Source organism: Thermobia domestica, chromosome 14, assembly GCF_964235325.1.
Source record: "Thermobia domestica chromosome 14, izTheDome1.hap1.1, whole genome shotgun sequence".
Taxonomy (NCBI): Eukaryota; Metazoa; Arthropoda; class Insecta; order Zygentoma; family Lepismatidae; genus Thermobia; species Thermobia domestica.
In genome coordinates, this window is record NC_137467.1 from 91429800 (window position 1) to 91456156 (window position 26357).

At 34.6% G+C, this 26357-nt stretch overlaps 1 protein-coding gene across 5 annotated transcripts in view; it reads right to left on the reverse strand.

Moving 5' to 3' along the window:
• Positions 1-26357, reverse strand: part of LOC145670265 (uncharacterized) — a 325665-nt gene that overhangs the window by 75004 nt on the left and 224304 nt on the right. The window contains exon 6 of one of the 5 annotated variants that reach the window (XR_014128248.1): positions 10505-10659. The exons of the other annotated variants lie outside the window; for them this stretch is intronic. The gene's annotated coding sequence lies outside the window, so the exon portion shown is untranslated. Of the gene's footprint in view, positions 1-10504; positions 10660-26357 lie in introns of those variants that run through there. 5 annotated transcript variants of the gene reach the window in all.

Sequence of the window (26357 nt, forward strand, 5' to 3'; positions counted from 1 at the left end):
ATATTTAGATAATTATTTATTTGTTTAACAACAGTATATACAGCCTACTCCATGGATTGTTTGAAAAGTCAAAAGCTAAAAAATATTCACTAAAAACTAAGAGCATTGCTCTCAATATTACCCCCCCCCCCTACGCACAGAAAAAACGAGCCTTTAGATTTCCACCAGAACTTATTGTAGAAAATTTGTTCAATTTTAAGTACGAGTAAGTACGAGCTCATATTTGACTTGATTTAGTCGGAGTTGATCATCCTTGTCTTTACAGTCCTGGGACTTATATATATAAAGTCATTGGTAAAGATTTCGCTGTAATTGGCCATAGTTTTCAAGTTACCGTATTTGTTCGGAAATCCAACAAATTCAAACGAGAAAAGATAGAAGTCAATCAAATTGAAAAATAGTAATTTTTATTTTACCATGTGGCATATAAAGGGTATTTCAAAACAACACCGACAACGTTTGGGAGGTGATTCCTGACACCAAGATAAGACAAAAGTATAGACCAATTTGAGTGCACAAATGCTTCCTTTTGGAGTTATAGGCTGCCGAAAATATGAAAAATTGATCTTTAAAGGCCCATAGCTCCAATACTATGGGACCTGCCGGGTCAAGACTTCACTTAGGAACTAATATGTGCCCTATCCAAATATCCAAGTTTCAGAATCCTGCGGTACTTCCACAACAATTTTTATAGAGGTAGTTGGTGATTAATTCAAGTTACACGCCCGTAGTCAAACTCCCTCTGCAAAAATTGCTACGAAAATACCTTAGGATTCTGAAACATGTATTTTTAGATAGTGCACATGTTAGTCCCTAAGTGAAATTTTGATCCGATTCCGGTCTGCAGCTTATAACTCTGAAAGGAAGCATTTGTGCACCCAGGTTGGTCTTTAGGCCTACTTTTTTCTTGGTGTCAAGAATCACCTCTTAAACAATGTCGGTGTTGTGTTTGAACCTGTATATAGTGTTTGGAAACCAATGTACGTTATACAAGAGCTCAGTAGGATGTATGACGTACCTATGAGGGGCAAGGAAATTAAAACGATTTTAAACAGTATACACTGTAAGAAATCGTTGTGTTATTTCAACGACATGCCTATGTGTTAACACAAGTGTGTTAAAATATAACACTAACAGATGGTGAGAACAACTCACTCTCCATTTGGAGTTGTATGTCAAATGCCGGTAGTTGAAATGACACACATCCTGTGTATTAAATTAACACAAGTGTAGAATCTTCGGTGTTGTTTTCTGCGTGATTGCCAAATATGCTGGCCTTCTAATTATAAAGGCTTATGCCTAAAGCTACAGTCAAACACAGTAGAAAGCAATATTTAAACAAATCTAGATATTCGCAAAATTTCAACATGCAAACCGCACCATGTGCTCTTAATTGTTTTACATAATGTTTCTGAAGAAATATGTCAACAGCGAGAAACAACACCGTATAACTGTGTTACTTCTACATTGCACTAGAGCTCACCAGTCAACACAGGGGACTGTTTAAAAAATAGCGGAAAACCAGTAGAAACACGATTAAGAGGCAAACATACTATATGGATATAGGTAAGAGTTTCCTATCATTCTTGAACAAAATGGTGAAGGTCGTGTTTCGAACCATCAAGAAATATTTCACAATAAGTGGGGGAGAACGACAAAAAAGTTTATGAAGATTTTCTAAATGAAGTGTTCTGTAATTTACTATTCTTATTTTAAAAGTAGAATTTTCGGTAATTGTAAGCATGCACACCACAAGCTTTTCCAACACAGAAAAATGGTTACATCAACACCGCACACGGAGTTATTTCAACACTGAAATAGGTGCCGTAGTGACAAAGAACTGGAGTCGAACTAACGCCAAAAACGGCGTTAATCTGGTGGTTTGACCTTAAATTTTAGCACAGAGAATGTTGATCTAACATCAAAACTGTGTTACTCACACGGCTTTGACCTTGAATTATGACACAGATTGTGTGCTGAAATAACAAGAAAATGATGTTATATTAATACTTGACATAGTATAATATTAACAAAAAATAATTAACACCGACCCTGACATGGTGTCGAACCAACACCGAAAATACTAACACAGATCCGAATTTAACACAGCTCAACACCGGTTAAACATAACACACCGGCTGTGTTAAACGCTAACACCTCAGGGCCTGTGTTGAATTAACACCGCATAGTGGTAGTCACGCTGGAACTACTGCCCTGTACTAAATTTGAGTTGAATTAACAAAACCATTTTTATTGTGTACTTGTAGAATATGACGCAATGTTGTAAAAGCCAATTCTTGTAAGATCGCAAATTTAAGTCGTATCTTAACTTTCACAGTTGAAATTTCGATATTAAAAACAAAAAGTACCATTTATTTTTGGCTAGTTATTTAGCTTCTGTTAGCATCTGTTTTCAGCACCAAGACTATACAAGATCTAGATGTAAAGTTTGAGGTGGAATTCAAATGACTTTAATAATTTCAATTTCAACGTTCTTCCGCCGGGAATCGAACTCGGGACCCATGCATGCCATACTTGTGGCTCAATACTGTAAATAAACACACAGAGATAGATATTTCAGTGTGCATATATATATATATATATATATATATATATATTAGTATCATGTGTTCATATAGATTATCCAGAACTATTTATGTTCTTTGTAACGAAACTAACTACTGTGTGATTCAAGTTTCATTATAGATAAACTTGTTAATTTACATTTGTTGATTTTCGCTCGTATTATATATACAGACTTGTGTTTATCTATGTTTATGTAAACAACAATTCAGAAGACCAGAAGCAGTGAGGAACACGATTTGTTGAAACTGACAATGTTTCAATATTCCGTTATATATAAACACTGTCGCGTCGTGTGTGGATGACAGAACTGGTATGTATTGTACAATATAAGAACGAGTTTTCAATCCCTGGTATTTCCGAAATACTGATTACAAAGAAACTATACAAATTTCGAATGACTCGTATATACTGATTAGCGCCGTAACTTAGATTTTTTCTGGGGGGAAGGGGCAAGCATTAATACGTGTATTTGGCCCTCCTAGAAAAATTGTTTCCTAATTCTTGGGGCCCCTCTTTTCATCTTTCTCTTACACTTTATGGGCCCCCGGAGCCTATGGGCCCTTTCGCACGGCAAGATTTGCGGGGTCGTTAGTTACTCCCCTGGGACCGTTCCATACATGACAAATTAATTAAGGAAACAATATTGACAAATCTCAAAGCCATAGGAATAAATATTATTTCTAGGGTCCCTAATATATATCGAAATGGGCCCACGATTCATTTTTGTTTTATTTACCTTTTGTGTGCTGTTTTGTTTACGTAATGTAGTGAACCTGTTTGATGCTTCATTTATGATTTCGTGTTCGTATCGTACATGGAGTAAGAAAATTTTGTCTCAAAATGCCCTCCCCCCTCGAACGGCGGGATGTTTTCTTGGGGTCAGTTTCCCCCTGCCCCCCCCACAAGTTACGGCCCTGGTACTGATACAAGAAAACAGATGGTTGAATAGTAGCATCTTCAACGAAAGAGCCAAATATTCAGATCATGAAATACATTTTTGTTGTTTTTAATTCAAATAAGAAGCAGTTTCGGCATATTTACACAAAATAGGTTCATTCTCGGACAGTGACATGAAAAGAGAAGCAACTTCACTTAAGAAATTATAGTAAAATGAAAATCTTTCGGTTTAACGTCCCAGGATTAGGCCCTTTAGGCTAAGAGAGACGGATGATTAAGGCAAATGAATGAATTGGTGCAATGTAAATGTGGGAGGGAACGCGAATACCCCGAGAAAACCTACGAACACTGTAGTGAAATCATGCCACTAATTAAATTCTTTCTTTAGACTTCCAAAGTTCCCCATGCATATATTATCGAAGGATTCTACGTCTGACTGTCGACAAATATCAAAGTAAAACAAATTCGCCTTTGCTATGGAATCAAAATCTACGTAACTTATAATGCCTAGGTAGCAATAGCTTTACAACATGAGAACCAGTATATAAATGTTACAGTTAAGCAAAAACCACACTTATTGACACTTTTGTGTTACTCACGGACACGATTTATAATAGTGTTTACTTCACTATTATAAAAATTAACCAATGTATTACTACCGAACAATTGCTACCACACTGCCATTGTTTAATAATTTTTCTGTGTCAAAATACCGTAATACAAGTTGAAAACGCTGACAACTTAAAGTTCTAATTTTTCAGTTCATAGCACTGTATTTATAATCACAAGATTGTAATTTATCAGATTAGATTGAGGTATGATACAATTTAACTCTCTCTCTGCAATCTACAGAGGTGATTATTTTCACATATCAAACGGATTCTCAAAATGGACATTGTATTTTTAGGCGATACTTAGCTTATATTCGAGTAAATACGGTATTGCATTTGAGTTTATCCTTCTTCATCATCAACTAAAGCTATGTGAGACGTCTAAAGTTTAATGAACCACACAAATTCAGTGGTGCACACCCCCCTTATGTCCATGACGCACCCCCCAATTGCCTATCCGTAGGTGTTCTTCCATGAAAAAAACTTCTTTTCGATTAATTTTTACACCCCCCTCAAACATATTTATATAGATTCCCCCCAAAATCTTTCAATGACGCAGTTTGCGTCATAGCCACCCCTCTGTTGCCACCCCTGCAAATTTCCATGGGGTATCTAACTGAGGTAACCACGAGGAAATCGCAATACTTTGTAAGGTAATTTAAATATAATACTCAGTCATATCGAAATAAACATAATTTTGGTATTTTTATAAGAATATTTCATACTTATGACAAAACAGGAATATATGTAACAAGATTTGGAATGTTTATAAAGAAAGGGAGAGAGAGAATTTGCATAGAAGCCTAAACAAGTTTAAAACGAAAATTTTCACTTTACATTGTAAAAATTCTAATCTCCTTTTCCTGTTAAATACACAGGGAATTTTGTGGGTAAACAAAAGTACTGCAGCTAAGCAACAAAAGGATAGAACAAGAGGTATGTATTATTTTTTAAAATAGAAGTTATATATGTAACGAAACATAGTGAACAAAGATAGTAAAGAGAAGATAATCTCTTTTCCCTTCTCTTGTTGGGCACCTTGTAAAAAAGTAGGGAATTAATTCAGTAGCCACAATCTGGGAATAAATGAATGTAATAAGTTGGTAGCATTCGTTGAGAGGAGGAACATAGCTTAAAGCAAGTTGTGGCACGCGATCTGTGGAAAAATTTTTCAGTGTGACTTTGTTCTCAGAACCCTTTAATTGGTCCGACGAAAAATTTCCAGAAAGAATCCCTGCGCAAGATCAGCAGAAAGAGAAGGAAGAAAAAAAAGAAGATAGATAGCAATGAAGTTATTTGCATAAAAAGATACCAGAGTGATGTTCAGAAAATAAATTTAATTTGCTTTTGATATGCATTTTCCTTCTTGAAATTTACATTCTCTCTTCGTACAAAATTTCCTGGAAGAAATGTACATATGTGCATCCTAAAGAGGGAAATAACTGGAAAATGGACGAAGAAGTATGGAGTCAAAACAGATGTCATGATTATCAATTTACATACTATAGAACATTGTGTTACCGTGAGAAGAATGCTTATTTCTAATGTAAGGTTACCGAATTGAATACCTTATTCCCACTGTATTCTGAATGATCGAGTTTTGACCATTCTGATTATTACATAATTATGATTAATTATTGTATTGTATTATATTAATAGTATAGTTTGAATTAATCAAGCTAAAATATTAAGGAAAGCAGTATTAGTATTGGTTGATGATGATAAAGAAGAATACAATAATGAAATAAGCCGGAATGCAATGTGGTGTATACCTACCTAATATTTTTAAAGTCCAGCCTTAAAAAAGAACGAGCGCATATTAGTGTGTGTATACGTTATATATTAAACAAAACGGTCCAGCGTATACCTATTACAAATTCTAGCATTACTCACTGAAAATAAGTGAATGTAGAACTTATTTCGTAAGACCGATATTCATCAGCCATCTTACATCACCGATCACTTTCATCAATTTTTACATTAAAATATTTAATACCATTAGTTAGTGATACGGGTAACTGGGATTTAGGTCTGCACCTGAAGACGGGACACTGAATTTAAATAGCCGCTTTTGATAATGTATCTTGCCCATAAACGACATAAATTTCTTCATGGGCCTGGGCAGCATTTGCGTCTTTATCGAAATAAAATTGTAAAATGTAGCACAATTTTGCGAAAAGTCCACTCGTCTTCACGGCGCAAACCTTAAGTCTCATTATAAGAATTCTAACACATTTGTACATTTACTAGCTTCAACCGTTGAATGACATTGGACCTGACCCGTTGGGACTCATATACCCAAAAATTTGGAATACTATCCCAATCTCGTGCGTAAAAAGCTCAGTACTTTTTAGGTTACCTGATATTTTGGAAAAGTGAATATAAATCAATGATTTATGAGTGTTTTCGATCAAAAGTTAACTTTTGTCTTTCGGGACATGCACGTGTATATCGGAAAATATTATAATGATACCTTTAGCTTCAAGAGCTTAAAGATGCTTGTAAATTGTCACGCTAGTTTATATTAAAAGGGCAATTAGAAGGAAAATGTCTTCCATTGTGTAATATTTATTAGAACCATCACCTAAGAAGATATTGATATAAAAACGAATGATATATACAGGATAATAATATATAACATAAGTAATATAGTGGAAAGAAAAACACCAAGGGGAAGTCCTTGGTTCTCTCGTGTGTGTCCTTTAATGTTTTGTGGTCTTTCCTTCACTGAAATTAAGTCATGTAATATTCGATTACACAAAGCATACTCACAAACGTCCTGTAATGGATGCCAATCCTGGTAGCCACATCTTGGAATTTTCTGCGTTCTCAGTTCCTGCGCGACGTGAATTCGATACACCTAACTCACAATTGTCGGATGTAGGTAGAATGATGTTTTTGCTTAAAACGCTAGTTTTTATATGGTCACAAAACTGTTTTGGAATTTAGAAAGGCACTTTGTGTGATTTTTTGATAATGAGAAAATATGTGTTTTTACTTTCTTCCAAAATAGTCACTTTGAAAGTGCTGTTTTGATTTTCTATAGATAGATTAAATTGTTATTTTTTCTTCATAAAGGAGACGTCACTGATTGTATGCACGTCTAATAATTTTTGAAACTTTTCATTGTTTAATGTTTTTGGGAATATAATAATCCCCCTTTTAATAAAGTACAATGGTCAACTGTTCATGAGAACCAGTGACATAGAATCCCTTAAAATGTTTCATTGTTTAATGTTTTTGGGAATATAATAATATAGTGTATGTAATAACTCGTATCATATAGTATGCTTTATTAAAACAAGTACAAAAGATATTAACAATACAGAGGCATTGATAGTTTCATTACAGGGATTCCTTTTACCAGTACTGTATGCACAAACTACAATTAAAAAAAGTTCTTGTGTTAATTACCCTGTGTTATCAAGCTTACAAAGAAAAGTCATATAAGAACACATATATTACATATAAAACTGCTAGAAAAAATTAATATATTATTTACTAGAAGAGAAATCCACAAGCAAGTTTTATTACACAAACTATCAATGGAGCAACGAAAAATCAGGAAACTAAAATTATTGATTTAATGTGAACAAAACTAGCTTACGCACTTGACTAAAAGAAAAAAGTTTCCTTTTGCACTTGCTTTGCTTTTGCCGCAAATTGTACATTAGTTACTTCATTTGGTAAAAGTATTGTAATACACAAAAGACAATGCGAAACAGTGTAATCGATTTTCATATATAACTACAGGGGGACGTTGTTTCGCTTATTATATCCCCTTGTCCACAAATCCTGAAACTACCCGTGCATTTCTCGTCGTTGTGATAATTATTGTAATCAAGTTAGCACGTAACTACATTAACGCTATTAGTGACTTAATCTTACATTATCATCAATTTACATTAATCCTCCTGTTTAGGCGTCTCTCAGAAAACACCAAAATTGTATGTCTGTGAATTAATTTCGGTACTATAGCGTACATTACATTATAAGTATAGATAGAAGAAATATTTCTGTGAGTTTTGTGCAGAAATTATACAATGCTGTGCATTATTAGCATTTAACTAAAAAAAAAAGTGTTCAAAGGAGAGACAAATACTAATCGATAGAACTCAGTGCGCTGAACAAAATGGTATATGTGACTATAAACCCTCATGTAATATAGAGAGGGTAAAAAGTAATTAGATATTCCTAATATTTTATAAAAATTAAAAGAATACTGATTTCACGTTGAAAACTGACATAATATAAAAATGTTATTATGAACATATCACATCGCTTGCTTGACTTAATTCAGTCGTTGACCGCTGGAAGCAGCACTGGTAATGTAAACAAATATGGCGGATCGCTTATCTGCTTATGGGCGAGCTCAGCAAGAAGTCCAGTCCGTGTGACTCCGTGTGATTTTTTTTTTCTTGTGGGGCCACACTAAAGAGGGTGTGTTCAAGTCCAAACCTCGCACAATGGAAGAATTGAAGACAGGAACTCAGGGGATTATTGCAATCATCCCAACTGACTTCCTTCAGAAAAGTACCAGTTGTATCAATGGCTGTTTGAGCAAGCAGGTTAACACAGGCGCCTGTGTTGCGATTTAACATTTTCTTTTGTTTTCTTGTCATGTGCATGTTTTTTCTAATAAAAAAGTATCAATGTTACATAATTTATAATAGTTTTCCTAATATCTTGTTATCACACACCTTGTAGTTTTCAAGAAAATCGAGAAATTATATTTATTTATCTTTGTCAACCTAAAACTCGATGTTGTAGAACAACCTTGCACATATTAAGATAAAACTAATACCAAAGTACAACCTCATCTATCTTGACACAGTGTATGGTTAATGAGATATTGTCCAACATTCTAATTAACTTCTAAACTTTAATTTGTTTAACTGTATGTCCAAAAATATCAATCGATAGTCAATTTTTAAGTTTAACAAAATGACATGCATGAAGATAAATTTTCATTGTGTAGTTTTCAAGAAAATCGAAAAGAGAAGAATTTTTACGGCATGACGCTAAAAATCAAGAAAATCCAAAAATAATTTTTATGAGCCTAAAAAAAAGTGAAGAACTCGAAAATATTGAACTTTTATGACGTTAAAAAGTCAAGAAAATTGAAAAAAACTTTTATCATGCTAAAAAGTATGTCGTTGTTGCTAACAATAATTACCGTAATATTTTATATTCACCTGGAGCAGAGCTATTTATTTTTGTAAAATAATATATACGGTTAAGTAATAGACTGTGTCTATTGTTATTTCTATTCTTCAAATGGTAACTCACATACTTCTGATAGTTACCCATCAATGATTTGAGTAGTATTTGTATTAATACAAATAATATATTTTAAATAATAAAATACTCGCTATGCAATTTTCTTGAAAACGGCTTGAACGGGATAACATATACACGGTATTCCATACATGTGTCTCTGAGCTTCTTGTGGCTATATGGTTAGCTTACTCGCCTTCGGGGCAGGAGACCCAGGTTCACTTCCCGGTGGGAGCTCATGAAGTTCAGATTCCACGATAGGCCGTAGACCGCGTCTCATATAGCCTTGGTGCTGAAAGGAACGCTAAATTTCAATCTAACAAACCATCAAATATATCCTTACCTTTATCTTTATATATTGGATTGAAATTTTATGTGATATATTGTATGTTATGCTATTACACAATTAACACATTTTTCTGTTATACGAGAACGTAAAATTGATTAAGATACTTCACACGCTATGGACAATTCTCATAGAAGGCGCTAAATCTTTCACTTCCCTGTAGATTGTGGAAAGCTTAAAGACGTCTTGAAGCAATATCAATGGGAATCCGGCTTTTCTGGATCCGAAAAAAGTGAACGACAGAAACACCACGTAATTTGGACATATTGGAAGCCGTGATTAGGGAAGAATGCGTGAACGCATACACTATAATTTACTTTTCGAACACACTAGTTTTGTTGTTTGTTGTTCTTTAATACTATAAACTTTAACACGCTTAAGAAGAGCCTGTAACTTCAATGTAATTCCAGTCTTTTATATTGGGAATTTTGACGATTATTGTATTTTTTAAAAAATACCCTTTCGTATGAAAAACTATAAAAATGTTATAAAAGAAGTTCTCAGATCTTCCATACATTTTACGTGTCAATTAACTAACATTAGGAGGCTATATGAATAAAACACTTTATATCAAATTTATTCAACATACTATTAACATTTTTAAAGTATATATATATATATATATATATATATATATATATATATATATATATATATATATATATATATATATATATATATATATTGCATCTAAGAAAAATAAGAAATAAAAGCTACAATGAAATTTCATTCTCTATTTCTTTTTCATATAAAAGACACATTTAACTGAAAAAAAAAAAAGATATTGGTTAACGTCCATATTACCTTACACGAACGACAAAAATCTGCAGTAAAAACACATTCCTTCTTGAAATAAGACAAAATGAGAATCATTCGAATTGAAATGCATCTTAAGTATCCTTTTCGGCGGTGATAACTTCTTTTATTGCCACTGTTAACAACCTTAAAAAAAGTTTTCCATTTGGAAGTTTTATGCTTATACTTGCAAATACAATGACAAGCTATTTCATTACCTTAATATCAAACTTCTACATTTAATACTAAAAACTTTTTTGAAAAACAAGTTTCTTGAATATTTGTGTTCTGTAGGAAGGATTATCTGTTTTCCCATCACCTGACAGTTACACGCAATTTATTAATGACTGTGTGTTTCTGCTTTATCGGTCTGAGCTCTCCTCGGTCCGAGACGTTAACTCTGATGGAAAGAAATAAATTCAAACACGACTCTTTAACAAGTTGTAACTGGTAGCCGATAAGAAGGACGATAAGCAACAGGCGCAAAGATAAAATAAAGACTGAAAATTTGCAAAGTAATTGACAGCAGACAACAGTTGTTTATATTTCTTTCTTCTTTTACACATCTTTTAGCTCTTCTGCTTCTTTTTTGTTGGATTTATTTACTCCTTTTCCTTTTTGTGCAGACTTTTATATCTTAAAATAATTTATCAGCGTTGCCAACGATAGGCAAAATATAAGTTTATTCCAACTAAGAGTCATCTGTTCTTGAACGAATGTTTGGATGTTTTTTTTTTTTTCAGTGAATATATTGAAAGTAGATAGCCTATTAATACATTTAATGGCTACCCCGCAATTTGCTTTTCTAATAAACTGAAACATGAACTTTATATATACGCTTTATCCTCTTATTTTTTATTTCTTTCTAAATTATAGACTTTCAAAAATTGTAGGTTAGAAATCTGCTAGTACCCGCTTTTTTCTTCTTTAAATTCAAAGCTTTTATGTCATTCTCCTTAGAATAAATCAAGTCTTTGAATTCATTAAAGGCATTTCTCATGAATGCAAAATTTGGGTATTTTCCAGTAAGTGGTTTTTATTTTTATTTTTGGACACTCCTAGATGGAATCCAGAGTGCTGGTAACTCTACGAGGGTTGCCTAATAATAACACAAGTTCTAGAACAAATATGTGTTAAACACCATTGAAAAAAAATGAAATAAAAGTTATATAAAATTTTTCGGTTAAACGTCCCAAAATTATGCCCTTATGGCTAAGGAAGACGATGATTATGACAAGTGAATGATGATGGATGAATTAGTGGAATGATAATGTAGGAGGAAATGGGAGTACCACAAGAAAACCCAAGGACACGATGTTTTACACAACGAACCCAGGACCCCACGCACCAGAGGTAAGCGCCTACTATTGAGAAACCGTGCCCCTCTACTGAAATATAAATAGTAGGTAAGGAGATAGGTAAAAAGACTATTTTCAAGCAACACAAGGTATGTAGTGTACAAAATGGGTGGAAAATAATAATAAAATCGGAAGTTTCTGCTTGTACCCTAATACGCTTAAAATCATGGTTCATGCTCATTGAATCAGGGTTTAGAATGACATCACATATATCTCTCGAGGATGATAAATTCGGAAGAAATTCCGGAGGCTTCCCTTAAAGTATGTTTTTGAGGCAGCCATAACTTGCACAAAATATCTAAAAACTGCGTGGTCTTGGATATATTTTTGCCAAGTTTTATTGAAATACAATTAGAATATGTGAAGATAAAGTGAGAAAGTGAATTAAATCCGTATGTAAGTACAATATACTGCTACATATTTCCTGTCTCTGTGCGAATGTGACGTCATAATCGTCTATAATTGTTTTGAATCTCAAGATTTCAGCTTGTAAATTGTAGTTTGTGTCTCTCTCAAGAAATTAGTGTGAGGAAATCTGCGTGAAATACAATTTATTAATAAACAGTTAAATATCATAAATATATCAAGAGAAGCCATGAAGTAGATTGATTTGAGGACATTTAAAAAAAAGATTTGAATGCCGATACACACGAGCTACCGGAGGACTTTTTTAAAAATCATATTAATTAGCCTACCATTGTTAGCAGATCTGTAGAGAAGTTGCCTCTTGACATTGAAATGATTTGCTTTTATACTGTCCAGTTTTTTCTTCTATTAGACTTTTACCTTCCAATTTACTTAATATTACATTCCTCGGAATGCAATGTCTTCACAAAGAATGTTCTAAATAGCGTATTTTCACTTTCGTATTATTTTGTACGAGTGTTGCCCACGAGGAGAGAAACTTCATGTTTTGTTTCGAAAACGAAACTAGACTTGAGACGAAAAGTGCATTTTCAAATCCGAGACGAGACGAAAAACACGGAAATTTTCGTCTCGTTTTCGAGACGAGACGAGACGCGAAATTCCTCGAGCTTCGTGGGCACCAGTAGTCATCCAAGACTTAGATCTCGACCAGAATGTCCACTTGACGAGAATTGGGATTGAACCAGGAACCCTTATCCGCCAAAGGTAAGCGTGAACCACCGCGACTCCATTATTATTATTATCTTTGAGGTCAGTGATGGATTATGAAGCAATGAAAAGGGAGCAAACTACAAAGGCAAATTCTTACTTTTTCCCTTCCATTTCGAGCAGCAATCATAGTGACCATATAGACCGTTATCCAAACTGTGGTATATTGTACAAATATACGGAATTCTTATGTTTACTACGGAAATCTGTTCGGAGCACACGTTATCCATATACTACATATTACCATTTTCTCGCTTAGATGTTACATCATGGTACTGCAGAATGCCTGACGTCTGTCATCTAACGTCTGTCTTCAATGCATTACATAAGTCAGTTTATATGTTATAAGGGTCGGATCTAGGACGGACTTCTGGAGGGGGGGGGGCAGTGGGTTGTAATTCTGCTGCTTAGAGCTACTTTTAAGAGTCCCAAACTGTGGGATGGGTTTTATTTATATATAAAATAAGAAAGTTTCTTCATCTGGGGAGGGGGCGATGGCCCCCCCGGATTCTCCCCTGTATGTTATATACGTCTATCTGTATGTGAGATTCTTATCATCTATATACAGTTCTTTCTTTCATACGGAAAATACGTAAAAAACATTCGTTTTCAGTTAAACGTTTGCTGCAGGATATTACATATAGTCGTACGTTAATATTATAAAACATACGTTTTCAGTTAAACTTTTGCTGCAGGATGTTACATATAGTCGTACGTTAATATTATAAAACATACGTTTTCAGTTAATCGTTTGCTGTAGGATGCTACATATAGTCGTACGTTAATATTATAAAACATACGTTTTCAGTTAAACGTTTGCTGCAGGATGTTACATATAGTCGTACGTTAATATTATAAAACATACGTTTTCAGTTAAGCGTTTGCTGCAGGATGCTACATATAGCCGCACGTTAATATTATAAAACATACGTTTTCAGTTAAGCGTTTGCTGCAGGATGCTACATATAGTCGTACGTTAATATTATAAAACATACGTTTTCAGTTAAACGTTTGCTGCAGGATGTTACATATAGTCATACGTTAATATTATAAAACATACGTTTTCAGTTAATCGTTTGCTGCAGGATGCTACATATAGTCGTGCATTAAGTTAAAAAAAACTACAGGATTTGCGCATGTAACCTATGTTTTTACGTATGCCACATACGTTTTCTGTTCTCTGTACATTTCTACTCTTTAGTAAAACGGAATTATCTATGTAGAGAGAAAAATTTCAGACAAATTTCACTATTTTAGAAGAAAAATTGTGACAAACCCATTCATTGTATTTAGTGTGAAAACTATACCATGTCATACGCATTACAAGAATTCAGTTAATTGCATTGAAGATTGTTTTTATTCTCATAGATTCAGGAGAACTATAGCAATTTATACTGCAAGTTTAACTTGTAAGTTACTGTCATAGGTATGGCATACTATAGTTTTTGCATTATATTCTTTCTTAAAAATTCATTCAAAGAACACAAATATTACAAATCTTAGTGTGATACTGTAGAACTATAAATTCCGCAGTTATGGCAAACAAAGCACAAAAAGTGACAGACACAATAAGTTTGAAAAAGGCACTAAAAAGTGGTAGCTTATATTACAAAAAATAACATATTTATTGTATTTTATGTTATTTATTTATCAAAAGCTCACATTAAATGTATTAATATGCATTACCGTAAGGATTGTAAAGCAGTAATTAGTAAGCATGAATTTAAAGTATTAATAACCAGGACACATTAACATAGAAAAAGAACACTATAAATAATAGAAATCACAAGAAAAACTGTTGCAAAAATATACTAATGAGCACCACGAACCGAAAACTAAGAAAGAAAAGGCACTCATCTCATCTTAAACTCTATTTTGATATTTAACCTGTGATTTATATTTCGGTTAACGTACGCGTCTTTGGCGTGGGAGACAAGGATTCGATTCCCAGTGGAAGCTCATGTGTTTCGGATTCCACATTAATCAGTAGGTCCACGTCTCATATAGCCTCGCTGCTGAAAAAGACGTTAAAATCAACTCAACAGCAACAATATTTGGTGTTCATCATGCTTCACATTTATGTTTGGTAGGTCAAGAATGATTCAGCTTAGCTTAGGGGTTAAATTCAAAATTTCATTCGTGATCTTCATCCAGATAACGCCGAACAATGTGATTTGGTAGGAAGTTAAACAAAACATAAGAATCCAATGTGGGTGCTCGAAGGGGGCTAGGAGGCCTGGCTCCCCTGGCTCACGAAAACAAATTTCTTAAGATTTTTCTTGATACAAATAAAAAAAATACCAAACGTAATATTTGGTATTCTAGATGGACCCACCTAGAAAATTTTCTTAGGGCTCCCATGGAAACCAATCACAAAATGGCAAATATATTCAATAACCACAATAATGACCCTTATTTACAATCTTGTAAAAACTACAAAATATGGCACTTTTGAAATTTTGAAATAACTCCTGCTGTTTAGATATAACTTACATTTATTCATTCTAATGATATGAACAGATTTTAGTTGATGTAGTCTAAAGTTAATGTTGATAAGGCATAAATCATAACGATTAATTGAAACAATAGTTGCGGAAGCAATGCATAAATAACAATAACATCAATAACAATAATATAGAGGAAGCAAATAAACAGGGTGATTCAGCCAAATGAATCCCTAGAAAATATTGGTTTAAGAAGAACTACAAGAGGTAATAAAAACATTTAAATGTCATGATTATATATATAAGAAATGAAATGAAGTGAGTCTGTCAAAGTAGGTGCTGGATATATCCTCCATAAACACAACTGAATGTGCGTCCAAATAGCCAACAACTGGACACGACGCTGTATGTTTACGCGGGTGGCTGTCTGAGCCTCTGGTGTGATCGCCTAAATTTCACAACGAATGTCCATAATTCGTTCAGTTTCGTAGTTTGCTCATGTAGACACTACTTTCAGATGGCCAAATCAGAAAAGTTAGGTAGGTCAAATCTAGTAACCTTGGTGGCCATAGTCCTCGTGAAATTACTCTGTCTGGGAAAAGTGATTTGACTTCAATCACGCTCACGCGTGAATATCGATACCTCTTCACAACGACGTGAAAGCAAGCTTGCGCAACCGTCTCTTCGTGTTGCCGTCTCTATGTTCTCATGAATTAACTACCATTCGGTAAAATGTAAACAAAATCCTTGAAATATTTACAACAGCAAATAAATATTTTCGGGAAACTATCATTGCAACATAATAAAATTTACTTATAATAGGAGTACATCTAAATTCAATAGTCATTTCAATACTTATAGCCAGTGCGAATTAGGTTATTGACAGAGGAGGGGTAAAATGAGATACCACAGGTCATAAAGCTCTGAAGGTAAAATAATTCAAAATGAGATAGTGACACAGATATGGTTACCTGACACCAGTAATAAACAAGAAATTTATTGAAATCAATAAACTTAGCAAGAATAACTAAATTAACTGTATCTTGTCTGGGATACACGCATCTAACCTTTCCGATGTGTTTGGTTAACGTTGTATATGTACGATGTAAGGCGTTTCGAAATGTACAGTATACGTGACTACGCTATACGTAGTTAGTATAACGTTGTCATTCAAATTCACGTCCGGCGAGGAACAGAAGGTTATGAGGTAGGGTTCTTAACAGTAACGAAACCAATAAGTACAATTGGGTTCTATTGCGGGTCGATTCTGGATCCGATACCGATTTTTTAAAGAAAAAATGTGTTTCGCTTACTGAACCGAAACTCGTTGTACTAGAACCGATATTCTCAGAACAAATCACTTCGGTTCTGAAATCAAAACCCATTTTTCTGAGAAAATAGGTTGTGGATCCAAAAGTGAAACCGATATTCTCAAGTAAAATCAATTTCGGATCCAGAATCGAAACCTATTCTTTTCTCAGAAAATAGGTATCTTTCTACTAACAACTCTAATAATAAGTGATAAATCAATATTATAAAATTGAAGTCACTATGTTTGTGACTCCTAATCTCTTGAAACACCCGACCGATTTCGATTAAATTTTCAACATAGATGAGGTTCGGGCCTGGGATGGTTTTCATCATTTCACTTTGACGGTGCAACTTAGGGGAGGGGGAGGATGATATTTAAAAATGATCGAAAATGACGGATATTAGTGTCGAATCTATAGTTTTCGGGTTCACTGAAAAGAACAGTGATAATTTCAATGCTGTTGAAATCCAAATTCAGCAACGCAACTTGGGGAGAGGGATATATATATATATATATATATATATATATATATATATATATATATATATATATATATATATATATATATATATATATATATATATAATGATCGAAAATCGAAAAATACCAATACTAGTATCCATGTAGTTTTCGGGGTCGCTGAGATAATTCCGATCCCGTTTAAATCCAAATTCAGCCCACAACTTGACGGAAGGAGGAGATGTATAAAAGCCCTACGTCGAAACTGTCCTGCGCGTCAGATGGCACTGCATCAAAAGAGTTAGGGCCAAAAGAAGCTTCGAAATGGCTCCGATCAAAATAGCCCAGTTGAAAAGTTCTCGCATCAAGAAGGTTACAACTCAGGAAGGACCCTGTCTAAAAGGACCCGTGTCACAATATTCTGGGTCCCACATCAACAGACTGAAATCAATAGCCTAAGATCAAAGTATCGATAACTCATATAAGTATATAAAAAAGAAAAGAAAGAAAAAGAAGTATTCTGTGACGATATCTATTTTATTCGTGTTGAAAGAACATGGTTGATGATTTCGAGGGCAAGCCCTCTTGCCTTATGAGAGTTGCCTTCTTACCTTATGGGAGTCTTAGAGTTACCTTCTTTGCTTGCCTCACACTACGGTTTTTTGATCGAAATTAAGCGAAATCATAGTGGGAAAAAGTTGCCGTAGGAGAAGGAAACTTGGTATTCAGAACGAAAGAATTCGGAGACAGAATGCGTAAGTACCGTAAACAATAATAATAATAATAGTATGCTAATTACTATTATACTTATTTGCTAATTTAAATACTTATTTGTAATTGGCTATACGATACGTAGACCTAGAGTCTCAGATCGAATCTAAACCACCGTAATTCATTCAAATTTCAATTTCGGATAGGGAATCGAATCCCGAACCCCGTGCACCAAAATGGAGAGCATCAGCCACTAGACCAGAGGGAAAGGCAACAATCGTTCGAGTGACTATTTGAAGAAGAATTTTAGGAAAACTAAAAATGCATGAAAAGATTGCGATCTTGACCAATAATTAGTTTTTGGATCAGGAGCGACAATTTTTGAACTACGGAATAAGCACATCACATTAAGTTAACTGATAGTTGAATTTGGCTACACTATATGTAGTTCTCCAGGTATAAGACCTACAAGAAAATTGTTGTTGAAATATATTGGATCTTTTGGGCCAATTGGATCAGGGGCTATAAAATTTTTCAACGGACCCTAAATAGAGTTTTCGTATTTTCTACAGAATAAGTACATTATAATGAGTTAACTGATAGTTTGGGTTTGGCTACTGTATGTAGTTCTCCAGATGTAAGACCTAAAAGAAGATTTTTGTTGAAATATATTGTATCTTTTGGGCCAATTGGATCAGGGGCCAAAAATTTTTGAACGGCCCCTAAATCGAGCTTTCATATTTTCTACGGAATATGCACATCATACTGTGTAAACTGATAGTTTTGGTTTGGATACACTATATGTAGTTCTCCAGATATAAGCCCTACAAGAAAATTTTTGATTGAAATATGTTGGATATTTTGATCCAATAAAAAGTAATGTTCCGACTAATTTTCGAATACCTGTTTGGAAATCAAGCAATCGTTTGGGTTAGAATGCGGCTAGTGAAAACTATAATATTCTAACAATTTCAGGAATAGTCGCGTACCTCTTACACTACTTGTGTTCCTCTTTCAAGCAATGACTAACAAAATTGCTACGTCGCCAATTCGATTAGAAAGTGCTGTTAATATTCCAGCATTGTAAGATCGAACATCTTATATGGTTGCAAGATATAATTCGAAATATCTCAGTTGGATATCCTGTTGTGCAGAACATTCGGTAGCGCATTAATTGAACAGAAGCACGCGGATGTAAATCATTGGTTGAACTGCTCCACTGATAGAGATTCCACATACTTACAGTTGAGGCCACTTCACTGTCTCTTTCCCCCAGTCCATCTCTTTTTATAAAAAAAAAAGAAATCTCTTGCATCTAACCAGCCAATCTAAAATGTTCCTGCAAGTGTAAATCTGTGTGCGTACATCTACATCTACCACTCCTTGTTTAAAATCTCTGTCGAAAGTTGCTGTTGTAAATAAAAGTTTTATAGCCGTGAAACACTGTCCAGACAAACAGGTGTTCACCAAAAACAAGAGTGACTTTCAGGATTACCTCTCAAATTCTCTTGTATAATATGTACAATATAAAATCTACAGGAAAAAAAAAACTTCAACTTCAAAATTTATTTTCTTTCAGTTTCTCATTGACGCCCTTTAACAAATATTTTATACAAGATGCGAAGTGGTAATTCTACTAAACTAAACTAAACAGAATCCTGCGTCCACATTGTAATTTATACAAATAAAGGAAATGCTACGATAAGTTTTCGCTTCGCTTGGTTTGTTAAAATTTACTGAGCACCGAATACTCCCTTTTAGCACCAAGACTATACAAGATGTAAATCTACAGTTTAAGGTAGAATCCACCACCGCAATCTGTTTAAAGGGCATATCCAGTTGCAATGATGGGAACAGATTTTGGGAGAGACGGCTCCAATTCAGTTCAAATGTAGAAGAGACTATGTAAATTCTGTATTCCGAAAGCAAATTGCCCTAAAATGGATGGAACATAATGAAAAAAAAGCACGAAACAACATTAATGTCAATGGAAAATCAATGTAAAGCAAATAATTCCTCCACTTATCTCGAAAACCAAAAGAGAGAGATGGCTGAAATTCAGCTCAAATGTAGACGAAACTATGTAGATTCTATATTCCAAAAGCAAATTATCCTAAAATGGATGGAGCATGGTCAAATAAAAGCACGAAACATTAACTTTAAAGTCAATAAAAATTCAATAAAAAAAGGAAGTCGTCCACATATCTCAAGAAATATAATGAGGAGATGGCTACTTGAAAGCTTATTGCAAAGACATAATGAAGAGCTTAGAAACGATGTGACACGTAAGGTAAATATGGATAGAACATTGTCAAAAGTCAAGTTGTTCGAGTAGAATCAAGAATAATGATAAAATATACGCATTTTCTGCGAATTACCCAGAGCGCCTAGGTTACGTGCTTGCAATATCTCACATCTGGATTTAGAATTTCCAAACTCGATTTAGCATGCAACGTGACTTTTGACCTAATCACGTGACACAGTCTGGTTCTTATGGCAAACCAGACAGGCCTTTTCAGTGCTCTCCCAAGAGGAATCGAACCCGAGACCACATGCACCAAATATACACGCGACAATCACTAGACCAGCTGGAAGGATATTGCTGCGGTAAGTAAATTACGATATTTAAAGAAAGAACAGAAGGGCAGAATAGCTCAATGGTAGCCGATCACAATAGCCGAGTGGTATCGGCTGCTTGGCTTCGGATTGCAATACACAATCCATCATGGATTCGTGTCCACTGAATAGCATCGCGTAACGATCGAACTATTTTCCTTGTGAGTATTGGAACTACTACTTGAGACTCAAGTGGAATTGTCAACTGCTGAGTTCTTCAACGGGTAGGCCCTACTGAAGCTTCAACTCAAATTGAACTTGAGGCCAGATTTTCCTAATCGATACTTGCAGAAAAATGCATTCCAAGCGTACTGTCAGTGATCGTACAATGCAACAATAATCCGACTGTGTGAGTGAAAGCAAAATTAAAACTTAAATAGAACAAATTATGAAGCGATTTTAACTCTCCTCGGTGATCAAACAATCATAAAATTCTGAAGCCTCTCTGATGTGACAGCTAATAAGTTTCATATGCGTTTCATATATTCTCTTATATTGTTTTTTCCTACATTACTTTAACGAAGCAATTCTTGAAAACTTGCTTCGTACCATACGTACCATCTTGTTACGTATGGTATAATCAAATATATTCAAGATTAATTGGGTCATAAGGCTATATGTTAGAAAAAGAACATTAGCTGTCTTATGTGGATAGCGTACGTGCCTTAGTCGCGGGAGATTTGGGTTTGATCCCCAGCGTGTGCTCAAGTGGTTCGGATCGCATGTTAAGATGTAGGTTCACGTCTCACGTAGTCTACAATCCAATATGCTAGAACTGATAAATTGAACGTATATATACACACCATGTATATTTCCACTCATGTTCTTTTCTTATCATTTCTCGTATTACAGTTTTACTTTTTTCCCCTATGTATGGGATGACTCTATGTAACACTAAGCATTGTTGCTATCGATGGAGCCGTTGACTGGTGTAGTCTGTCTTAAAAATGGCATTAACTAATTATTAAATGCTTCATTATTCCCAAATTCGAAAATTTCACAGCACACCCTATGAGACACAACGGTTCGGAAACAATGGGCTATGCAACTGCTAACCATACTGCAAAGTTCTACATGTGCTCCCAACTAGGGTTGTTCCAATAATCGAGTAATCGATAACAATTCGATAAAATTTCAAAACCGTTTCATTGATAAAGAATTTTAATTTTATCGAATTATCGAACTTTCAAACCTCCGGAAATGTTTGAGACTCTCGAAATGATCGATACTCCCGAAATGTTCGGGACTCTCGAAGTGTTCGAGGCACTCGAAATGTAAGAAACATTAGACAACTTCGAGACACTCGAACTGTTCGAGAATCTCGAATTGTTTGAAAGCAGCAAATACAGAAATATATCAATATGATCGCCTTTGTCGAGCCGTTTGAATATTTAGAAAAGTTCGGGATTATCGGAGTGTTCGAAAGAAACGATGTATTCGAGGTTATCATAGTTGTATATAATATGTATTACATATATGCAGGGTGTTCATTTTAAAACTTCTCTCCTTAGCAATGTAGTGAAGGAAAAGTTTTTCCCCCACAGATCTGTAAGGTTTAAGCAGTCTGTCAGAAGAGAGAAAGAGGAAGAGAAAACATGCATTACCCGAATGGAATTGGAATCCAAGACAACACTAGTCTACTAGTAGTCACTTTGCCGATTGCGTCAATAACGGGGCAGGCAGAAAAATAATTTTTCATGATTTCGACAAATACAACTTTGCAATAACTTATCAGATGAAAAAAGTTGTTTGACTAGTTTGGCTGCAAGAAGAAATCATTGGAGAGGTGAAGGAACCGAACTGTTCATCACTAATTTTTATAATACCCGAAACTTCGATAATACTCGAAATGTCGATAATATCCGAAACTTCGATAATACTCGAAATGTTGATAATACCCGAAACTTCGATAATACTCGAAATGCCAATAATACCCGAAACTTCGATAATACTCGAATTTCGATAATACCCGAAACTTCGATAATATTCGAAATTTCGATAATATCCGAAACTTCGATAATTTAAAATACTCGAACGGTTTCGAGTAACCGATGACAACTCGATAAATTTTCACTCCCGAAGTTCGATAGGTCTTCGATAATACCTTATCGAACACCCCTACTCCCAACACCATGTGCAACTTCAGATGACAATCACGGCGCAGAAAACGTCGTCAATCATCGTTCACGTTCGGCAAATGACGAGGATTAATGCAGTCAGCAACATTTCTGGATAAAAGGAGTTTAAACGCCACATAAGTCATCAGTCTTCACGGATTGATCATCACTTCCATTTTCTATGACGTCTGATCTCTGAGAACTCCTTAGTCCCTACAACTCTCTAGGACACCTCGTCTCTGAGAGGTACCTGCAAACAACTTGGTCACAAAAGCCTTCGTTCCCGTTGCTCTAAAATCCTACAAACTCACCAACAAACCACCTAAACTTCTACACAGGAACTTTTATTTTGTTTGTATACTATAATATTTATTACTACTGTATATAAGAAGAAAAGTTTTATAGTAATAGGTGATTGGAGGAAAGTCCAAAATTCCCATGTACCATCTTTTAGCTCTACTTTAAAAGACCGATTTTTACAGTTCATTGTAATTGGGCATTTGTCGACCATTTGCCAAACAACACAACTGACGCTACACTAAGAAAATTTGCAGGATTAAATTAGCCAAAACTCTGTTGCTAGTAACAGAGTTACTTTGTCAATATATAGTACACCGAGCTCTCTGTTACTGTAACCGAGTATTGCCCAGTTAGTTAATCTTTGCTCATTTAGTCGAGCAATTGGATAATTCAACCTAGAGGATTATTAATCAAGTAAATACAGGTTATTAAGAAAAACGATTGGATGGGATTGACACGACTCGAATCACTGCCCCATAGGTTAGTAGGATAACGCCTTAACATGCTTGGCCACGTAGGTAGTTAAGGTCATGTTTTTGCGGGAAATTATGCCACTTCTGGCTTCTCTACTAAGAATGGAATAATGGAAACACTTCGATCATTTCAACACACCACGAGACCTCCCAAACGGACCGATTTGATTGAAATTTGGTACGTAGGTTTCTTTTATGTTGCTTCAGTTTTTTTTTTTTTTTTTTTTTTTTTTTTTACAGATTCGACCCAGAACACACCGTTTTTAAGAGATTTAATTAATCGAATGAATTGGTTAAAAATATTTTTGTCAATTTTCTTGATGACTAGTGGCCCATAAATAGGTTAAAAGAGCAAAGTATGGCTTCACTGAGTAGTGCTCGGTTGGTAGTAACCCAAAGGATTTCTTAAAAGCGGGTTCATTTTTAGAAAAAAACAAAAATTCGGCTACTAGCATCCTAGTTTCACTTAGGCGAAGAGAAATATTCCGGTCTGAAATTCTTCTAATTCATGACAACGCCTGGCCCCACACAGTTGACGGTGCTATTGAGACAATTCAAAAATTCCGATAAGAACATTTTAATTACCCACATACAGTTTCGACTTGCTCATAGTGATTGATTATTTACTGATTGCTTGTTTTGTTGCTTCTTTTAAACGGGTTGTGGTTTGGTTCCCGTTTCAATAGCAGTGAAGTTTCTTCAGAAACTAGTTATCGACTGGCTGAGGTTTATTGGCGGTAGATTTCTACACAGAGGGTCTCCGGAAGCTTTGTCACTTTGCCAAAAAATACTTGGAGCTTCATGGTGACTATGTAGAAAAATAGCCAAGGGGCGTACTTGTATAAAATCAACAATAACACTTTTCTCCTTTGCAATAACCAATCAGCCCTTTTCTTTCTTTGTTTCTTTCTTGATCTGCACTTCGTACATTACCATTAAGAGAAGTTCCTATTTTTAAGTTGGGGCATGGTCAAGAATTGCCATAGCTAAAGAAGCAGTCAACAAGAAAATATCACTCTTAACTAGCAGGCTCAATATTAGATTTAAGAAATTGCTCAAGTGTTATATATGGAGCATTGGACTGTATAGTTCAGAGACTTGGACATTACGAAGTTAGAGAAGAAATATTTAGAGAGCTTCGAAATGTGGTGTTGGAGGAAGATGGAGAAGATAAAATGGACAGAGAGAGCAACAAACGAAGATGTTTTAAAACGGATAGGAGAGAAAAGGACACTTTTAGCCACCATTCTTCGTAGAAAGGCCAATTGGATTGGACACGTCTTGCGAAGAAATTGTCTTCTTCACACCACCATAGAAGGAAAGATGGAAGGGAAGCAAGGAACAGGAAGAAGAAGAACACAGCTGATCGATGATTTGAAAGATAGGAGAAAATATTGGGAGTTAAAAGAGGAAGCTGAAGATCAACAAAAGTGGAAGAAACATTTCCAGGCCCAAATTTAAATTTAAAAAAAATCCTAATTAGTTTCAAAACCTGCCGAAAGGCAAACTTAATAATAATAATAATAATAATAATAATAATAATAATAATAATAATAATAATAATAATAATAATAATAATAATAATAATAATAATAATAGTCAAACTACGCAATGACAATGAAACAGAACAAATATCTTTTCTAAGAATATTTATTTTTAGATGCCCAATCAGAAGAAACATTCAAGGAAAATATAGAATATGACTCTTCAAGCGTACATCAAAGTAAGGGAGGAAAAAGAATAACGAAAATAGAGAAGCAGTAAGCATAACTGTCTCCTATATGGAATCTCCATGACGACAAGAGGCATGAAATATTGATGCTACATTTCCATTCCCTCAAAATGTGGGGGGAAAATGGACAGAGAACATAGTGGAAGCAGGTTTCCTCAATTCACGTAATATTCACACATTGACAGTCTTCGCTTCAGCCACTTAGTTACTAAACATGACTGTCGAGTCCCACCATTAAACTCACGGCAAAAGATAGTGCTTCTGAATCTATGTAGGCTTTTCCTCATTGTTTTAAACCCAGCGGATGTAGAATGAATGTTGAATGGAACACTTTACAACAATTACTATACTTAAAGTATTTTACGTACCTAGATAGGATGTACCGTTTTATCTGAACGATATAAGAATAGTGTTAGGCAATGCACTAAAAATTCACATGAACACTTAAAAAAAAAAAAAAAAAAAAAAACTTGAATTCAATCTGTCACCATTTTCGGTATCGACCAAAGCTTATAGACAACTATGTACTTTTTGTTTTTTACAATAAAAAGTAATTGTAAAAAGTTAATAAAATTATTATTTAATGTTTAAAAGATTGTAGTAAGAATCCTCAATGGAGACCTTCGGTTAAAAGAGTATTCGTTGTTTAGTATCCTCGTATTCTCCAAGGCACTGTTTCCTAATCTGAGGTGCGCGCTTACTTGCAATGCGATGTAAATAGCAATAGCAATAGTAATAGATTTCGAATCGAATAATAATGTGTAACATATACAGGGTGTTACAAAATTATGGGAATAGATTCCTCACGCCAGAATAAGAAAAAATGTTAATATGGACTTGTGGTTGGAAGTACATAGTTTCGTAGTTATAGTGTGCCGAAAACGTGAAAATTGAATTTTAAAGGTCTATAGTTTCACTACTAGAGGACCGATCGTTGTCGGGTCAAGACCATCACTGAGGAGCTGGTGTGTGAACTATCCAAATATCCATGTTTAAGAATGCTTCAGTATTTGCACACCAATATTTAGAGAGGTACGTGGTGAGTGATCAAGTACTCCCAAACAGTCTTGACTCGACTACGATTGATCCCATAGTGGAACTACGGACCTTTAAAATTCATTTTTCACGTTTTCGGCACCCTATAATTACGAAACTATTCACTTTTAAGCACAGATCCATATGCGCTTTT